Raw genomic sequence first — 18,446 nt, forward strand, 5'->3', positions numbered from 1 at the left:
ATTCTTAATGTGTGTATTCTGATGAGTATAAAAGACACTATATTTCCAGTGTAAATACTTGTTGGTTTAGTGATAAAACTATGCAGGGAAGATACTGATAACAGTTAATGTGTATCAAACACAAGAGGAGAATAAGAATTGGTTCCTAAATACTCTAAAGGTAGACCCACTACAATATTGCTGTCCAATAGCAAGCACGTCACGTACTAAGAGGTAGTGATTTCTCTTGCTCAAGAGTAAAGATCCAACTCTCTCTCTCAGTGCCTTGCGTCCGATGCAGCACAATGCTACAGCCCCCATGGGAATTTAGACCACTTTTATTTGCATGTTAGGTTCTGGCATGCATGGGTTGATGACAACCATAACACTGATACGAAAAAGTCACTTGTTACATCGGTAAGTTGATGTTGGGATTCTGCGAGACAACCAAGCAATTCCCAGAGTAATGTGTTATTTTGGTGCTTCTCCGAGTTTTATGCAAATGTATTTCTAATGATCATGAATGCAGATTTGTAAAGTAATGGTCAAGTCCCCATGTGATCCCGTGGGTCAGTGGGGATCCCCCTATGGATTGGATTGACATAAACTGAGGCTTTAACAACATTAGAATCTTGTGTTTTATTGTGTAACTGTAGATACGATCAATTGCCGATGGCCCCAGAGTCAATGAAAGCAGCAGCTTTCACCAGTGCTGTAATTCGTAGAAACTCAGTGGGTACACCGACATACAGGGATGCTGCAATAGATGAGGACTCAAATCGGAAACCGAAGAGGGGATTAAATACACCTGAAAAGAGTTCCCCATTATCTCTGAACCTTGGCATTTCCCGAGATCGATACATGGCAGCCCCTTACGAAGTTTCCTTTGTTTCCCCATTACCTTCATCGACAGTCCATGCATCTCTTATTTCTCTCATCTGGAGACGGGACCGCAATGTCGACCAATCTCCAAGGGTGTGGGTTATCCTGTGAGTATGATCTTGGTGGAAACAGGAGGGCTAACCAGGAAAACTCAAGAAGGTTGAATATCTCAGTTTTCTTGTGCTCTAAAGGGACCCTAGTTTGAGCTCGAAGTGCCAAGTTGACAAGATCTTTAATTATGGCTGTGGCGATGTGAACATGTACTCAGTTGTCCTGAATTTCAACCTGGAGTTGTGTCGGAAAACTGTAATATGAGTACCTTCAAAACAATGGAGCTTGCAGCCAGTTTATACAAATGTGTATTGTAGTCAAGCATAGCCCTAGTGCCATATTTTTGTATCTGCATTTCTACTCCCTTGGCCTGGGGTGAGAAACGCCTTGAAAGGATTTTCTTAAAGCATTAAGTCCTGTGAAATCCCGAATAATGCAGTCATCTGAACTGAGTAATGGAGTGGCCCAGATTAAACAGTGACCCCAAGTGCAAAATAATGACTATGAGCCTCATTAGGACCCTGGCGCTAAGTGTTTAACGGCGCCGTAAAAGGCTGCAGCGCCGTTAAACACTTAGCGCCTGATTACGAGGTCCCTTTGCGGGACCCGACCTTAACGGCTGGTTTTACCAGCCGTTAAAGTAGGGAACCGCAAAGGGACCTTGGTGCTAAGTACAGTACCGCAATTTGCGGTACCGTACTTAGCACCTTCCCCATTCCCATTGAGCCCTATGGGGCAAAAATGGGAATGGGGAAGGGCCATGGAGGAAGGGGGAATTACTGCCCCACCAACCTTGTAATGGGGTGGTAATTCCCCCTGGCGTAGTCGATAAGTTACCGGCATGGACCATGGTGCCATTAGCACCATGGTCATCCGCCTGGGTCGTAATGAGGCCCTATGACTTTTGATTGGTCATTCGGAAAGCAAGATGGTTTCATTTTATTAAGAGACACTGGGTTTGATAGAGTTCATACTTATTTGAGTCACCATACAAACGCTCTGGTATGGGTAATGTATAAGCATCATCACAGTTGACCGGGATGTGACTTGGCATGGGGAATGGCTGAGGAACTGGCGTTGGCCCCCTCCACTCCAGATTTTCTATCTACCTTTTCTTGCAAGACCTTCATCGAGTTGCGATTGGAAGCAGTTTTTCTATGTCTGCTACTATCTGTGCTTTGACTTGACGGCTGGGCCGTTAATTGTTTTATTGCAATGGAAAGATCAATAATTTCAGGCACTAATGGAGGACAGGCCTTGCAAATTTTGAGGATTTGCTCACTGTTCCCTCACAGGAACAGATGTGAGCCAGCACCGAACCTCTCAGCTTCCAAACACTCCCCCAAGTGATAACAAGGTGTGTTGTAAAGCCAACAGCGTTTGAACATTCGGTGCAGAACAGTATACGCGTGGGCATCTTCCCTCGATGGAAAAGATAAGAAACAAATTGAACTTGGAATGGCCTACTTCCCTCCTACTCCCCCAGGTGTGAAGACCCTTGATTCACCAAAGCAGAGGATCCAGCAGTTACTAACACTGGTTAAAGAAACGCTGGGTTTGCAGACAGGAACTAGCATGAAATGAGATAAACTGGTCTAAAGGAAACAGCAGGGACGTACATAATGATGAAGCCTGGGCAGAAAAGGTCTTTCTCTGGAATCACAACAGGCAGACGAGATACCGATGTTGAATGACATTGCATGGCAAAGGACGTGCGCAGGGAACTAGCATTTGTAAGTAGCCATTGCATACATATGGGCTGCAACTTCTCATTAATAGCTGAGCTTGTGCAAAGCAACTTAGAGATAACCTCTGCGGTACCTCCAGAGAACAGAGCTAGTGATCTGTGAGGACATCTGTGTGAATTGTAAGAGCAACAGGGGTCGGGGAAATGCTATTACAATTTGAAGACATGGTGGGGAGTATTGTGCCCCATCTGTTGCCACCCAAATTGGCGTTTCGCCTTCATTTCACTCACTATAAATTGGGGATAGTTAATAATCTATAAAGAAAGTGTGCAATTGAAGGAACACGATCCCCTTTTGTTGGGTTGGTGTTTGTCATCACTCCATGTAACTGAAAATGTGATCCATAAAATTCACTCTTTATTACTGTACTTTTGTGTGCATTTTTCTTTTAATGGTCAAGATCATTCGCAAGTGTTTTGAAGACAGAATTTTGGATAATAATATAATTCGTAATAGTAATCACTTTGCCTCTGTTAATATTTAAATAGTTACAATGATAATTAATGCATATTTTTACGGAAAGTATTGCCAAGTGGGGTAATATTAAAGGTATTGTCAGACTGATGGTATAGTTTGGTTTAAATTGTTAGGGGTCCTTTATGGAGGCATTCTTAAGATGTGTGCCAGGCAGGTTTGCTTTCAATCGCGCAGAGGCCTCATTGCAAGTTTGGTGATCTCTCTGCGGTAAATCCGCTGAGACCACCAAACGGATTTACTGTTACTGCCACTTGGTCTGGCGGAATTACTACCAGATTACAAGTGGTGGAATGGCGGTGTTAGTCCCCATTTATGAAGTCCATAGGACTCCATGGGGATTTCGGCAGTAATTCCACCAAAATTTCAATTTTAAAATTTTAAAATTGTTATTATTAAGGCATATAGTTTAGAAAATCAAACCTTTGCCAAATACATAACCAGCCATATTGACTATACAAAATTAACTATAGACAACACAACCAAAACATGTTTACAACACAATTGTTTGTATATCGGAAAAAGAGAAAAAAGAAAAAGGGAAGGAAAAGGAGAAAGAAAGAAAAAGAATATGTCCTTCTAACCCAGCAGGGTGAGGTTAGGTTCTAGCTGATTGTCCTCATAGAAGCCACCCGATTGCCACTACCCAGTTTTCCCTTGTGTCATCTGGTTTTTAGATGTTCATTCCTTCGATACTTACTAAAGCAGTTTTTAGGATAGCAAGTAAAGCCAGTGTCAGTGATAACCTCGCCCCTGTATTTTCTATTCTCCACCATTCATCGGCGTCCATTGTTGTGTTATCCAAGAAGAGTTTTCCAAGTAGGCGGCTACAATGGTCTTTCTGAGTGTGACAAATTAGAGTACGATGGTAGAGTGTTTCATTTTCTCCTCTTTTTTTTACGTTTGTTCCTACGATACTTTCTAGAGCAGTTTTTAAGAAAGCGAGTAGAGCCAATGTCAGTAATAATCCCGGCCCTGCATTTATCATTATCCACCATTCATCGGCCTCCATTGTTCTGTTTGCCAAGAAATGTTTTCCCAGTAGACGGGTACGATGGTCTTTCAGAGTGTGACAAATTAGAGTAAGATGGTAGAGTGTTTCATTGTCTCCTCCACACAGTCTGCACTTGAGGTTCCTCTCTTGCTGGGGCTTCCTGACCTCTGTAACTGCCCTAATGGGGAGTCAATTCTGCCGGAAGCGCATAAACTGTTGTCGAAGGTAGGCACAGGGGAATTTGATCAAGTAAGTTGGTAAACTATCCCTTTCCCTTGCTTCCAGAGAGGACCTTCCATATACTTTGCAATTCTCCTTTGCTTCAAGTGACAAGATCCAGTCTGTATCCATCCATTTTTTTTTAACCAAGGTGAGGTTATTCAACAAATCCTCGACAGTAGCGTTAATGCTCCCCAAGTGGGTGACACAGGCCCCAGGTAATAACAATGAGAGACCAACGGAGTAGTTTTAAGATGCCTGTTCCACACTCCTATTGAAGCCTTATTGACAATACCAGACAAAAAAGGAAACAACCATCTATCTCCTCTTAAAGCTCTACCTATTCTCCCGCTCACGGTCCATGGACCAAATAAGGACCGAGTCTAGGTTTTGAAAAACGAATGTAACCAAATACAATTTTATTAAAGAGAAAAAAAAACACAATATGCAAATATCTTAAAATGAAATCAAAACATTATAAAAAAAGTGTAAAACAGTGCACTTTTACTAAAACATCAAATACAAAACCACAGTACCAATTCTGAATCAGAATTAAATGAAATATATAAAAAAAACGGATAAACAACAGCACAAACCTGCCTAGGTGTCACATATACACTCAAAAAAAGCTCCTGCCTATACAAATCTAAACAGAGCAACACAAAAAATAAATCCCTGGGGTATTGTATGATTTGGTCAGTAGCTCCTCCAAACAACTACTAATATTTGTTTGTTGGAGGTATGTCATTAATTACCTGTCTAGTAATTGTCTACCCTTTAGAGCTGCTACTAGGGTGACTATAACAACTGAATTGATCAATGAACCACTCCCTACGATTTAAGGTGCTAGTATGCCCGACATGTTTCATTCACAATACATTTGGAAACAGATTACATGAACTTCATCAGGGGATCCAAAACTATTCCCACTATACACAATAGCGGAACAGAATCCACGACACGTTGTAAGGACTGTCAGAGATGCTGAAGTGTATCTCGACGACGGGGTTGCTTCCAAGTAAATGAAGATCTGTAGTATATACAACCCACTAAACAAGGGAGGGGAGGGAGAAAGGAGGCAGAGAAACAAAAAAAAGGGGAGAAAAAAAGAGAAAAGAGATCTGAGTTAACAATGTACCTCAAATCAACTCACAAGGCTATGGCTAACCTATGTGAGACTCATCAGTATCACTTTTGCCAAAGCAAATACTGCTATGTTATGGTGAAGAGGGGAACATCTCGGCTGTAGACGTTTAAACACATTCTATGGACCAAGAGAAGAAGACAAAGGAACTAGTGTGAGCACAATAGAACCATTCACTATTCTTCTGACATAACAAGGGGTTAAATTATCGCTGTTCTTATAACTTCCCCATAGTGATTCCTAAAATCAGTGACAGAAAACATTTTTAGTGCATGTTGAATCACCACCACGTGAATCATCACGATCCTGTCACCATTAGCTGGGGATATGTATTTTAAACCAAGCAATGCGGAAACTGCTTGGAGCGTAGACAAAAAATGCACTAAGAGCAAAAATGCTTTCATGCTCTCACACCTCAATTTTGCACTACGGGTTTGCTAAACTGTTACAACTATGTGATAAATGACAGAAAGGTGTAACTAACGTGATCAAGGCCACCTACCATCGAGGAAGGTGAACGTTCTGCGAAATGGCTGGACCGCTATCTATTGCCCACTTTCAAGCCGCGCATCCTGTTGGAAACTTTTCAAAACACCTGACTGGCATTCGAATAAGTCACAATTCTGTAAAAAAACAGCAATCAAGAAACACACAGTCAACCCGACCTCCTAGTCTATGTGCCGACTCCTGTTTGGAAAGTTTCTACAAAAGCAGAAGAAAGCCACCACGAGCATAATCGGCTGCTTACCCGAAAACAGCTGTTCACTGTGAGAAGAAACTCCAAGACGCTTCCTCTCGTTCACGCTGTTCCCCCAGTGTCGTCCCTATGAAGCACCCGAAGTGTAAGTAAGGGCAGGGGGTGTGTTCTACCGATCATGTGATGAGTCTTGTGACCGCCCTTACTGCGTGAACACAATAGAGCGTGGGGACTCCGATCAAAGTACCGATCTCTGTAAACAAAACAAAGGTAATACAGCCACTCTACGACGTGAGTAAGTCGTGATCTGTAACGCGGATGAAAAACAGTAGCATCAAGTGTTAGGAAAGGAGACAATGTAATGTAGAACGGGAACCATTTAAGCAGATGTCAGGCTCCCAGACCAACACAAGGAAAGAATGACCATTATAGTGGTAAAAAATAGTGTGTCATAAGACATCAATTGAATAGAAGCAACAAGTATGTTGCAATGTCCGTCTTATTGTTCATTAAGGCCAATAATTGCTGACCTTCTAAGAAATATTAGCCATTTTTCTTTGAACAGAGGTTTATCTGTTTTGTTATCGTTTGTTTGAGATTTATCTAGTTGCCATAAGATAGTCCATTGTACATCATCTGTGCTATGTTCCATGACAATAAAGTGATTTACAAGTGGGGCTTCAATATTTTTCCTTTTAATGCAACTCCTGTGTTCGCTAATGAGACTCTTGACTTTCCTTTCTGTCATCCCAACATGGAGCCTATGACAAGGGCACCATATAGCATACACCACATCGGTGGAATTGCAATTAGTAAATTGGTTTTGTGTCCAAGGTCGTTTCAAGCCTATGTCAACTTCTTTTGTACGTTTGGTGTACTTGCAATTAATGCAATGGCCACAAGGAGAATGTCCCGTGAGGGTAGGGAGACCCCAGGTTTCCGTAACACTTGTCGCATGCTCTTGTTTTTTTGTGATGTCATTCCTTGTAAGCAATTCTTTCAGATTGGAAGTTCTTTTATATGCATACATGGGGAACTCTAAAGGACATTCACCTCCAGACAAAATGTGCCAGTTCTTTCGTATTATTTTAGTAACCTGGTTGGATCTAGGGCAAAAAGTGCTAACAAAAACAATTTTGTTAGTATTGGGCTCCTTCTGATGGTATTCTAAAAGTGCCTCCCTGTTGTTATGTTTAGCTCTTTTGAAAGCCCTTTTGACTATTTTCGGGGGGTAGCTCCTGGCCTCCAATTTCAATTTCAATTGTGCTGCTTCTGTCAGGAACATGTGATTGAGGGTGCTATTTCTCTTGAGGCGCAGAAACTGCCCAAATGGTAAGTTTTCCCGTGTGTGCCTAGGGTGGCAACTATCACATTTTAACAAAGCATTACAGTCCGTGGGTTTATGAAATGGACTGACCTTCACAGTGGAACTGGTTTCATCCACCTCAATGGTGATGTCCAAGAAGTCTATTCTCTTTCTACTGCAGGTGTACGTAAATTTGAGGAACTGATTCCTCTGATTAATCCATTGAAAAGTTTCTGCAAATGACTCTTCTGTGCCATCCCAAACAATGAGAATGTCGTCTATGAACCTCCTCCATAAGACAATCTTGGTGAAAAAAGGGTTAGAGAGAGGATAAATATGTTCAAGCTCAAAATGTTCAACGTATAGATTAGCTGCTGTCGGGGCTACCGGTGAGCCCATTGCCGTCCCATGGACTTGGTGGTACAATTTACCGTTAAAATAAAAGTAATTTTCGGTAAGCGCCATCTCTGCACACCATAAGATAAAACTGTTCGGTGTCGAGCCTGCAGTTCTTTTGGATAAAAGAACGTCTTCGAGCACATCTAAAGTTTCTTTCTGTGGGATACGTGTGTACAAAGCAATAATACAAAGACTTGCTAATAGTTGTGTATTAGGGTCAAAGCTCATATTTTCCACACAATTAATAGCTTCCGTAGTATCCTGTATATAGGAGTACATGGTGAGAACAAACGGTTTTAGGTACTTGTCAGCTAGTTTGGAAAGAGGTTCTAACACAGAGCCGGTGCCTGACACAATCGGACGGCCCGGAGGGTTCGTCAAAGATTTGTGTATTTTAGGTAGAGTGTAAAATTTCAGGATAGATGGTTTAGATACACCTAAGTAATCATGTTCCTGCTTACAAATCCAGTCTCTCTCAAAAGCTTTGTCTACTTTATTATGTATCAAGGCTGACAATCTCATGGTAGGGTCAATTTCAATTGGAACATAAAAGGTGGTGTCTTCTAATTGCCTGTTGCATTCTGTAATGCATGCTGTCCTGTCTTGAATAACAACTGCTCCCCCTTTGTCCGCTTTGCGTATCACTATGCTCTTATTGTTAGCCAGACTTTTCACAGCTGCCCTTTCAGCATTACTAAGATTCTGAAATGTGGGACCTGGAGGAGTACTCTGCAGGAGCTTCAAATCTTTCCACACTCTTTTCTCGAAGACTAAAGCTTCGGGAGTGTGACTTGCTGTAGGAGGGTCAAAAGAGGATTTGTTGCGTAACCCACTCTCATTACTTTCTTTGTCGCAGTGCTCTTCAGCAAAATATTGTTTCAAATGAATCTTGCGCAGTAGTTCTTCGATTTCCATATGTGTCCGAAAGCTGTCGTACTGTGCTGTGGGCACAAAACCTAAACCTTTATTCAAGATCAGTTCTTCAACAGGTTTTGGTTGATATGTCGACAAGTTGACTAATAGGGATGATTGCTCCTTGTTCTCCTTTCGTCAGGGTCCCAAATGTCCCCTATCGCGCGCTCATCCAAAAAAGACACCGTGGGTTTACTGCCCGTTCATTGTGTTGTTGTGATGGTGGTAATTGTTGTCCCGGGGTAAACTGATTATAAGCTCCACCCCTTCTTTGGGGTCTCCTATTGCGATTGCTACCTCGTTGTTGGCGATCTCGGTTTCTGTAAGGTCTTTGTCCATTTCCTCTGTTGAACCCACTTCCATTTGAACTTCCAGAGCTGAAGGAGGTGTTTGCTCTTTGTCTTTGATGTCCTTGTTGAGACATATAGGGGGAAATATACCCCTCTTTAGTGTATTGGTATGCATTTTCATGGGAAAATTGAACCAAGTCCTTACGCATCCTTGTAATGCGTTCCTGTGTACAGAAACCTTTGAATTCTACCATTTCTCGCGTGATTTCATCTAATCTTCTTTTGTAAGTTTCCAGCGGGACTCATTTTTTGATGGCGTCATCCATTGTTTCTAGATCTCCTGTAAGTTTGATGGTCATCGCGCGCGCTGTATCGATTATCAGAATCACCCAATCACGCCCACATTTATTAGATATGTAGCTCCATTGTAGTATGAAATGTTTGTCGTCCAAAAATAAACGGGGTTCATTACGTACTACAAGTCCTTGTGGTAAAGTGCCTGATCTTAAATATTCTATCATGATGGAGCCGTGTAATTCCGTTCTGATAAGTCTTTTTTTTAATTGAACCAACTCATCCCAATTACTCAAGTTGGTAATCAGAGGACCTTCTCCTTCCAGAAGTAGAGAGGCTTGGGCTAGTAGGTCTTCAACATATTTGTCGTCGTAACTTTTGGTTTTGTCCGCTGCCATTCTAAACGACTCAACTCATGGACAGGTGAGGGTCAATCTTAGAAATGACTGGACAGTTGATGTCAGTCTGAGTGCTCAACTCTGTTCATACAAAATCCTCGATCTCAATGGCCTCTGAATGAGTAATCTATGACCCTCTGGACATAAGTCTCACGGGGACACCCGCGCTAATACAACTAATAACAATGAGAGACCAACGGAGTAGTTTTAAGACGCCTGTTCCACACTCCTATTAAAGCCTTATTGACAATACCAGACAAAAAAGGAAACAACCGTCTATCTCCTCTTAAAGCTCTACCTATTCTCCCGCTCACGGTCCATGGACCAAATAAGGACCGAGTCTAGGTTTTGAAAAACGAATGTAACCAAATACAATTTTATTAAAGAGAAAAAAAACACAATATGCAAATATCTTAAAATGAAATCAAAACATTATAAAAAAGTGTAAAACATAGTGCACTTTTACTAAAACATCAAATACAAAACCACGGTACTAATTCTGAATCAGTTTAAATGAAATATATAAAAAACTGATAAACAACAGCACCGGAGGGGCGCTGTTGCACCGAAACAAGATGGCGGCCTGAGTTTGGTGCTCCGGACTGCGAGAGCATATATCCTTCAATTTCACCTCGCAAATACAGTGGAGCCTTTCAAAACTGCAGCAACCGCTACGTGAGTGTATACTCTCTGGTTGTGCCAACTCCTGGACTGAGGGAACAACTGGGGGCACCGTTGTGACCTCCGACGTGGTGAGGCTGCCGGCGTCTGTTTCCTCCCCTGTACGCGGCTCCAGCGAGTGCGGCTCTGCAGAGGCACTTGGTGCCCCGGCGTAAGCGGCCTCCGTGGGGGAGGGGCATCCGGCCCCTGCGAGCGCGCTCGCCATCTGGATACTGGCCGGACTGCCCAGCGCTCCTCGTTGCACCATCCCCTCACAGACCTGTCGGGCACCCCGCCGGCAGATCGGCCGGCGTGACCACAGCCTGGAGGCTGAACTCCTTCTGGCACCTGATGCTCCTTTCGCCCTGAGCTGGGCCCTTCAGACGATAGGAGCCCCCGCGGCTGATTCCTCTTCGCTAGACAGCTCGCCTGCCTTCTCCCGCTCCCCCCCCGGGGAGCACCTGGGGAGCGCCTGTGGCGGCGCTCATGGCGGTAAGAGGGACGGGGGAGCGGGCTGGTCGTCCGGTGCTCTGACGCCATCTCCTGTGGCTCCGGGCCTGCCTGGCCCTCTGCCCCCCCTCCACTGGCAGAGTATAGCCTTCAACGGCCTTCAAACGCAGGGCACTCCCCCCCAACATTAGTGTTAAATCATCACGATCCTCCGGGGGGGCCACCGCGTGAGCCCTCTGCCGCATGTGCCCCACCCCCCTCAGAGATTGGGTCTCAGGGGCACCTCCTGGAGACACCACCACCTGAATAGGGGTTGCGCCCCCCCCCACCACTAATACTGCCTAAATGCTTTGCCTCAACCCCCTCGAGCTCAGAGGACTCACAGAAGTTGCTAGAGTACATTCGAGATGGATTCACCACACTCCATACTAAACTGAACGACATGATTGGGACCATCTCCTCCATTAAAGCCCATATTGAAAAAACAGATGGCCGAGATTGAAACCCGGGTGGGAGCCGCTGAGGATGACCTGAGCTCTCTCCAAGCTGCGGTCTCCACTCTTACTAATCGGATGGCTGCAGTGGAGAGGAAAAACGAGGATCTCGAATCCCGTTTGAGACGCAATAATTTACGCTTCGTGGGAATACCCGAAGACAACATCACGGAGCCCATGGAGGACTATGTGGAACGTGTCCTCATGACACTCCTCGATAACCCCAAACTCCCCTGCAGTTTGCAATTGAGAGAGCACACCTATCCTTGACCGCTAAACCCAGACCAGGGGCTCCCCCACGGCCCATTATAGCCAGGATCTTGAACTTTCAGGACCGAGACGCCCTCTTACGGGCAGCCAGGATCAAGGAAGAACTTCTGCTGGGATCGGCCAGAGTCCACCTCTACTCGGACTACTCCGTGGCTGTGCAGCGGGAACGTCAAACTTTCGTTTCTGTGAAAAAGATACTCTGAGACTTGGGAGTCAAGTACTCCATGCAGTTCCCAGCCAAACTAATGATCGAACATTCCAACAAAACTTTTTTTTTACGATCCCGGAGGAGGCCTCTAAGTTCCTCGATGAGCACTTCCCTGGCTGAACCCTCAGCCGCGTATACGAGGTCCAATTGACTTTGATACCTTGAAGTCGTCCTGTGCCAGTAATGGGCCGCATGTAGCCTTGCTCATAATGTCATTTATAATATCCAAAACAAGCTATTGGTTTTCGTTTGGTTTTCCATGTTCGACTGATCCTAATGCTCCAGTCATACTTCGATGCATGGTCTAATTGTGTTCGGCTTTTACTGATACCCCGGCGTTCCCTTGGATATAAGATATGCACGCAACCCCTACAGATCATGCTTACAATGGTAATAGTTGAGACCTATTCCCTAAGGCTAGGCAATGATGACTGCAACCCTTATTGGTATTACCTGCAACCCAGTGCATAAGTAATTGTTGCCAAACACGTTAACCACTCCAGCTGTATTAATGCCCTCCTTACTCTCGGAATAGTCTGTCGCGCCTCTGCTAGGCAGCTAACAGACCCCCAGGCATAGATGCCGAAAATGTTGCTGTTGTTAAGGTTCCGGTTGGGTTGGTTGGGGTCTCCTCTCTCCGATTGGGGGAGGGATGTGGGTGGGGGTGGAAGGGGGAATGTTATGTTAAAAAAACTCTTGACAACCACGAGGGACGCCGCGTGTACTACAGTAGCACATCATGAGTACATTGGCAGGGATACACTTATACTCAGAATGACTGTCTGCCTTCTGCTTGTTAGTCTCTGTCCAGAATCTCAAACAACACCACCACACAGATGGCGAATAACAACCTGACGTTTATGAGCTGGAATGTCCGCGGCCTGGGCAACCACAAAAAGATGCGGCAGATACAACCGCATGCTGAACGCCATGGAGTTAAACTTTTATGCCTACAAGAAACCCACGCTCATTCTGAACAATGTGAACGATTTGCCAAACAATGGGGTCCCCAAAGATATTATACTAACTATTCCACACAGAGCCGTGGCACGCTCACTTTAATTCACAGAAGCCTGAAATTTGTGTGTAACCATTCCATTGCTGATCCCCTAGGTAGATACGTATTGACCATCGGCACACTACAACACCAGGAGGTAGCCATTCTGAATATCTATGGCCCGAATGTTGACAATCCCGATTTCTATCTCCACCTAGCATCGGTCCTGGAAAACTACCCCCTAATCCCGATTATATGGGGCGGCGATTTCAACACAATATTGGATGTTACCCTAGACAGGTCGGGCTCTCGACCCCACCAACTCTCCAAAGCAGCCTATACCATACTTACCATGCTCCCTCGGTTGGCATTAGTAGACGCCGGGCGGCTAATCTACCCTGACTCCCGCACGTACTCATTTTATTCCTCGGTCCATGATTCCCATTCTAGAATAGACCGGTGGCTCATAACTGACATGCTAGTTAGGTCCATATCTCACCAGGCTATCCTCCCCAGAACATTATCAGAGCACTCACCCGTACTTATTTCACTAAACTGGGGACCGGACGCCGGAAGGACGAGACAATGGAGGTTGGGTCCCCATGCTCTTCTAGACCAGGATTTCGCTACCGAACTTGAATCCTCCATTGAGGAGTTCTTTGAGGTTAACGTGGACTCTGTAACGACACAAGCCATACTTTGGGAATCCTTTAAAGTGTATACAAGAGGTATCGCCATGTCCAAGGGTTGTGGTATCCTAAAGGGAATCCGGGCAGATATCTCTGTTAGTGAGTCAACCCTATCCAATCTCGAGGCCCAATATGCTCAAGACCACTCCCAAACCACGCTCTCAGCACTAGGCTCGGAACTGGACAAGTTTCGCTGCCTGGCTGACCGAGAGGCCAAATTCCTACACTCTCCCTGTTCGGTAAGGAAATATGGGAAAGGGGAGCACCCTGGCCGTATGTTGGCTAGACTGCTCCGTCATGAGTTCGGAGCTCCCAATATCCCAGCTATATTGAGGTCTGATGGCTCATTGGCCACTTCCCCTCAGGACATCAATTCTGAGTTTCTAGAGTTCTACACCTCCCTATACTCGGAGGTCGATGGCCCCCCAATACCAGAAATTGACTCATACTTGGATAATCTCCCCCTCTCAGTCCTATCCGAGGAGGCTGGCTGCTCTTTGGAACACCCCATTACCACTGATGAACTAACTGAGGCCATTGAGTCGCTGGCATCGGGTAAAGCCCCCATGGAGTTTTATAAGCAATACAAGTCACTCCTGGTCCCGTACCTCCTGGCCCTATGGGAAGAGTCATGTGAAAGGGGTGTACTTCCTCCTTCCCTCCGCGAGGCATTAATAACAGTCCTCCTCAAACCCGGCCGGCCCCCTACCCAATGCGGCTCATACCGTCCCCTCTCACTGATTAACAGCGATATTACAATATACGCTAAACTTTTGGCCAACCGCTTAGCCCCATCATGCCCCACATTACCCACCCTGACCAGGCAGGATTTGTCCCGGGTAGATCCACATCCCTAAATTTGAGAAGGCTCTTCAACGTCATCAGCAGGGTCAACCCCACTACGCAGGTGGTAGCGGCCACCCTAGACATGCAGAAGGCATTTGACTCAGTCTCTTGGAAATACCTCTGGCGAGTCCTAGAGAAATGCGGGTTTGGCCCCAACTTTCGAGCCTGGGTTAAATTACTTTACACAGCCCCCTCAGCTAGAGTTCGCACAGAGGATAGGTGCTCCACCCCCTTCCAGATATCCAGAGGGAAGCGGCAGGGATGCCCTTTTTCCCCACTAATCTTCGCCATCGCTATTGAGCCCTTTGCCGACATGATTCGCCCGTCACACTCTCACAGGGGATTACGCACAGCGGGTCAGTCCAATATAATCTCCCTCTACGCAGACAACGCTCTTCTATACATCTGTTCTCCTGATACCAACCTGACCCAAATCCTCGAGGACGTCGTCCATTTTGGGGACATCTCTGGTTTGAAGGTTAACCGCTGCAAATCTGTATTATTCCCACTTACGGACTCCACACAACCCCCGTTGGACTTGGGAGGATTCACCTGGTCCCATTCAAGCATCACTTACCTGGGCGTGGAGGTCTCCCGACACACGTCACAGCTGCGTGAGGATAACTACCAGAGTTATCTGAAGAACCTGGTCACGAAAACATCTAGCTGGACCAGGCTCCCCATTTCGCTTGCAGGCAGGATTGGAATACTTAAAATGGTGGTATTACCCCAACTTCTTTATCGCTTTACCAATCTGCCCATATGGCCAGGGGACGCATTCTTTAAATCACTACGCCAAATCTGCAACACCTTCCTCTGGCACTCGGGCGCAGTCCGCCTCAAACTCTCCACACTAACCACCCCTAAGGAATTAGGTGGTTTTAACGCCCCGGATTTCACCAGATATTGGGTGGTAGCTCAGTCCCAATTTGCATCTCATTGGTTCAATACCACTGATCCCCCCCACATGTGCGATTGGAAAAACTGACAGTCTCTGACCGGGTGATTGGCTCCCTTATCCTTAAACCCTTGCACCCCGACCCGACTCCGCAAACCCAGTAGCCAGTACGTCCTTAGCGTTGACCAAGCTGTGGGCTATGGTTGATACACATCACCCATTCCAGGGGGACCTGCCGTTATGGAACTTCTTTCCTGACGTCCCATCCGTTTCACAATCGATTGTCACCCGCTGGTCAGTTGCTGGCTTCCTGACACTGCGCGTCATATACACACGAGGAAACTTTATTGAGAGGACTGAACTCCCCCCTTCCCTCAAGCGTCAGCCCACAGTGTAGTTACAATATTCTTCCCTCCGAAGGAACCTCAAATCGAAATACCCGGACTTCCCCACACTACCTCCTGATGAACCCATAGTTGCGGAACTCTGTTCCTATTTCTCCTTCAGGGGCAAGGTGTCGAGGCTTTATTCCCAATTGCATGTCTGGGCGGCTCCACCCTTTACTAAATTGAGGCGCAGCTGGGAGGAGGACCTGGAGGTTGAGATCCCTGACGAGAGATGGTCCCGAATGTGCGCTCGCACTCACGATGTGTCTTACAACTCAAAATTTAAGCTAATGCAATTTAAAGTGCTGCAGAGGTATCATCACACACCTCAGAGACTACATCGTATGTTTAGCGAATCCCCTCCCCGCTGTCCCAGGTGCGGCTCGGATCAGGCTACCTACATACATATGCTTTTGCACTGCCCATACCTGACCCAATTTTAGTCTGATGTCTGCACCACATTATCAGATGTATTGGAACACACCATTACCCGCACCCCACTGCATTGTCTCTTTCATGACTTTCCCCAGTTGGGACGGGACTCGAAGAAACTGGTAGGGCTTTGTATGCTGCTGGCAGTCCGCTGTATATTGCTATGTTGGCTCTGGCCCAAGGCACCCACATACACACATTGGCTTAGAACAGTTACATGGGCACACAACACGGAAGAAGCCTGGTGTGCAATGCAGAACCCACACACAAGGCCAAGTGACATCTGGCGTAGGTTTCGTGATTACATGTCTGCCATTGCTTCTACTTCAAACTCTGTTCATTCCTCTCCAGGTTGTTCCCCATAATGTGACCGCTGTGTGATCTTGGTCTCCTTTATCTCGAATGCCAATCCTTTATGTGCTATCTGAATCTCCTGTTCTCTTCCATAAGATGTACAAGGTGTTCTGGTAATAATGTATGTGTATTGTTTTGCTGCTGGATTCATGTGGCTCCTTGTGTTTTTTCTTTCTCTGTGAGTTGTCAAGGCAAATAAAAAAGGTTTAAAAAAAATAAACAACACCACCAACCTGCCTAGGTGTCACAAAAAGCTCCTGCCTATACAAATCTAAACAGAGCAACACAAAAAATAAATCCCTGGTGTATAGTAACGCTTTGGTCAGTAGCTCCTCCAAACAACTACTAATATGTGTTTGTTGGAGGTATGTCGTTATTCACCTGTCTAGTAATTGTCTACCCTTTAGAGATGCTAGTAGGGTGACTATAACAACTGAATTGATCAATGAACCGCACCCTACCATTTAAGGTGCTAGTATGCCCAACATGTTTCATTCACAATACATTTGGAAACAGATTACATGAACTTCATCAGGGGATCCAAAACTATTCCCACTATGCACAATAGCTGAACGGAATCCACAACACGTTGTAAGGACTGTCAGAGAAGCTGAAGTGTATCTCGACGTCAGGGTTGCTTCCAAGTAAATGAAGATCTGTAGTATATACAACCCACTAAACAAGGGAGGGGAGGGAGAAAGGAGGCAGAGAAACAAAAAAAAGGGGAGAAACAAAAGAGAAAAGAGATCTGAGTTAACAATGTACCTCAAATCAACTCACAAGGGTGTGGCTAACCTATGTGAGACTCACCAGTATCAGTTTTGCCAAAGCAAATACTGCTATGTTATGGTGAAGAGGGGAACATCTCGACTGTAGACGTTTAAACACATTCTATGGACCAAGAGAAGAAGACAAAGGAACTAGTGTGAGCACAATAGAACCATTCACTATTCTTCTGACATAACAAGAGGTTAAATTATCGCTGTTCTTATAACTTCCCCATAGTGATTCCTAAAATCAGTGACAGAAAACATTATTAGTGCATGTTGAATCACCACCACGTGAATCATCACGATCCTGTCACCATTAGCTGGGGATATGTATTTTAAACCATGCAATGCGGAAACTGCGTGGAGCGTAGACAAAAAATGCACTAAGAGCAAAAATGCTTTCATGCACTCACACCTCAGTGTTGCACTACGGGTTTGCTAAACTGTCACAACTATGTGATAAATGACGGAAAGGTGTAACTAACGTGATCAAGGCCACCTACCATCGAGGAAGGTGAGCTTTCTGTGAAATGGCTGGACCGCTATGTATTGCCCACTTTCAAGCCGCGCATCGTGTTGGACAATTTTCAAAACACCTGACTGGCATTCGCATAAGTCACAATTCTGTAAAAAAACAGCAATTAAGAAACACACAGTCAACCCGACCTCCTAGTCTATGTGCCGACTCCTGTTTGGAAAGTTTCTACAAAAGCAGAAGAAAGCCACCACGAGCATAATCGGCTGCTTACCCGAAAACAGCTGTTCACGGGGAGAAGAAACTCCAGGACGCTTCCTCTCGTTCACGCGGTTTCCCCAGTGTCGTCCCTGTGAAGCACCCGGAAGTGTAAGTATGGGCAGGGGGTGTGTTCTACCGATCATGTGATGAGTCATGTGACCGCCCTTACTGCGTGAACACAATACTCCAAACTCATCTACGCAGCAAGACCCTTCGTATCCTCACAAAATGGCCTCACTATTGCTAGGGCCATCATAGGATCCAGGTTGGACTACTGCAACGCACTCCTTGGTGGGACCTCCGGTAAAAACATCGCTAAGCTCCAGCTTGCCCGGAACAACGCCCTCGGGCCGCTACAGGTTTTTCCAGGAAAGACCACATTTCTGACCTTAGGAGGCAGGTCCACTGGCTGCCCATTAGGCAGAGGATCATCTTTAAAATCCTCTCCCTCACCCATAAATGCCTCCAT

The sequence above is a fragment of the Ambystoma mexicanum genome, chromosome 7p, assembly GCF_040938575.1.
Source record: "Ambystoma mexicanum isolate Mex_15411 chromosome 7p, UKY_AmexF1_1, whole genome shotgun sequence".
NCBI classification, from domain to species: domain Eukaryota; kingdom Metazoa; phylum Chordata; class Amphibia; order Caudata; family Ambystomatidae; genus Ambystoma; species Ambystoma mexicanum.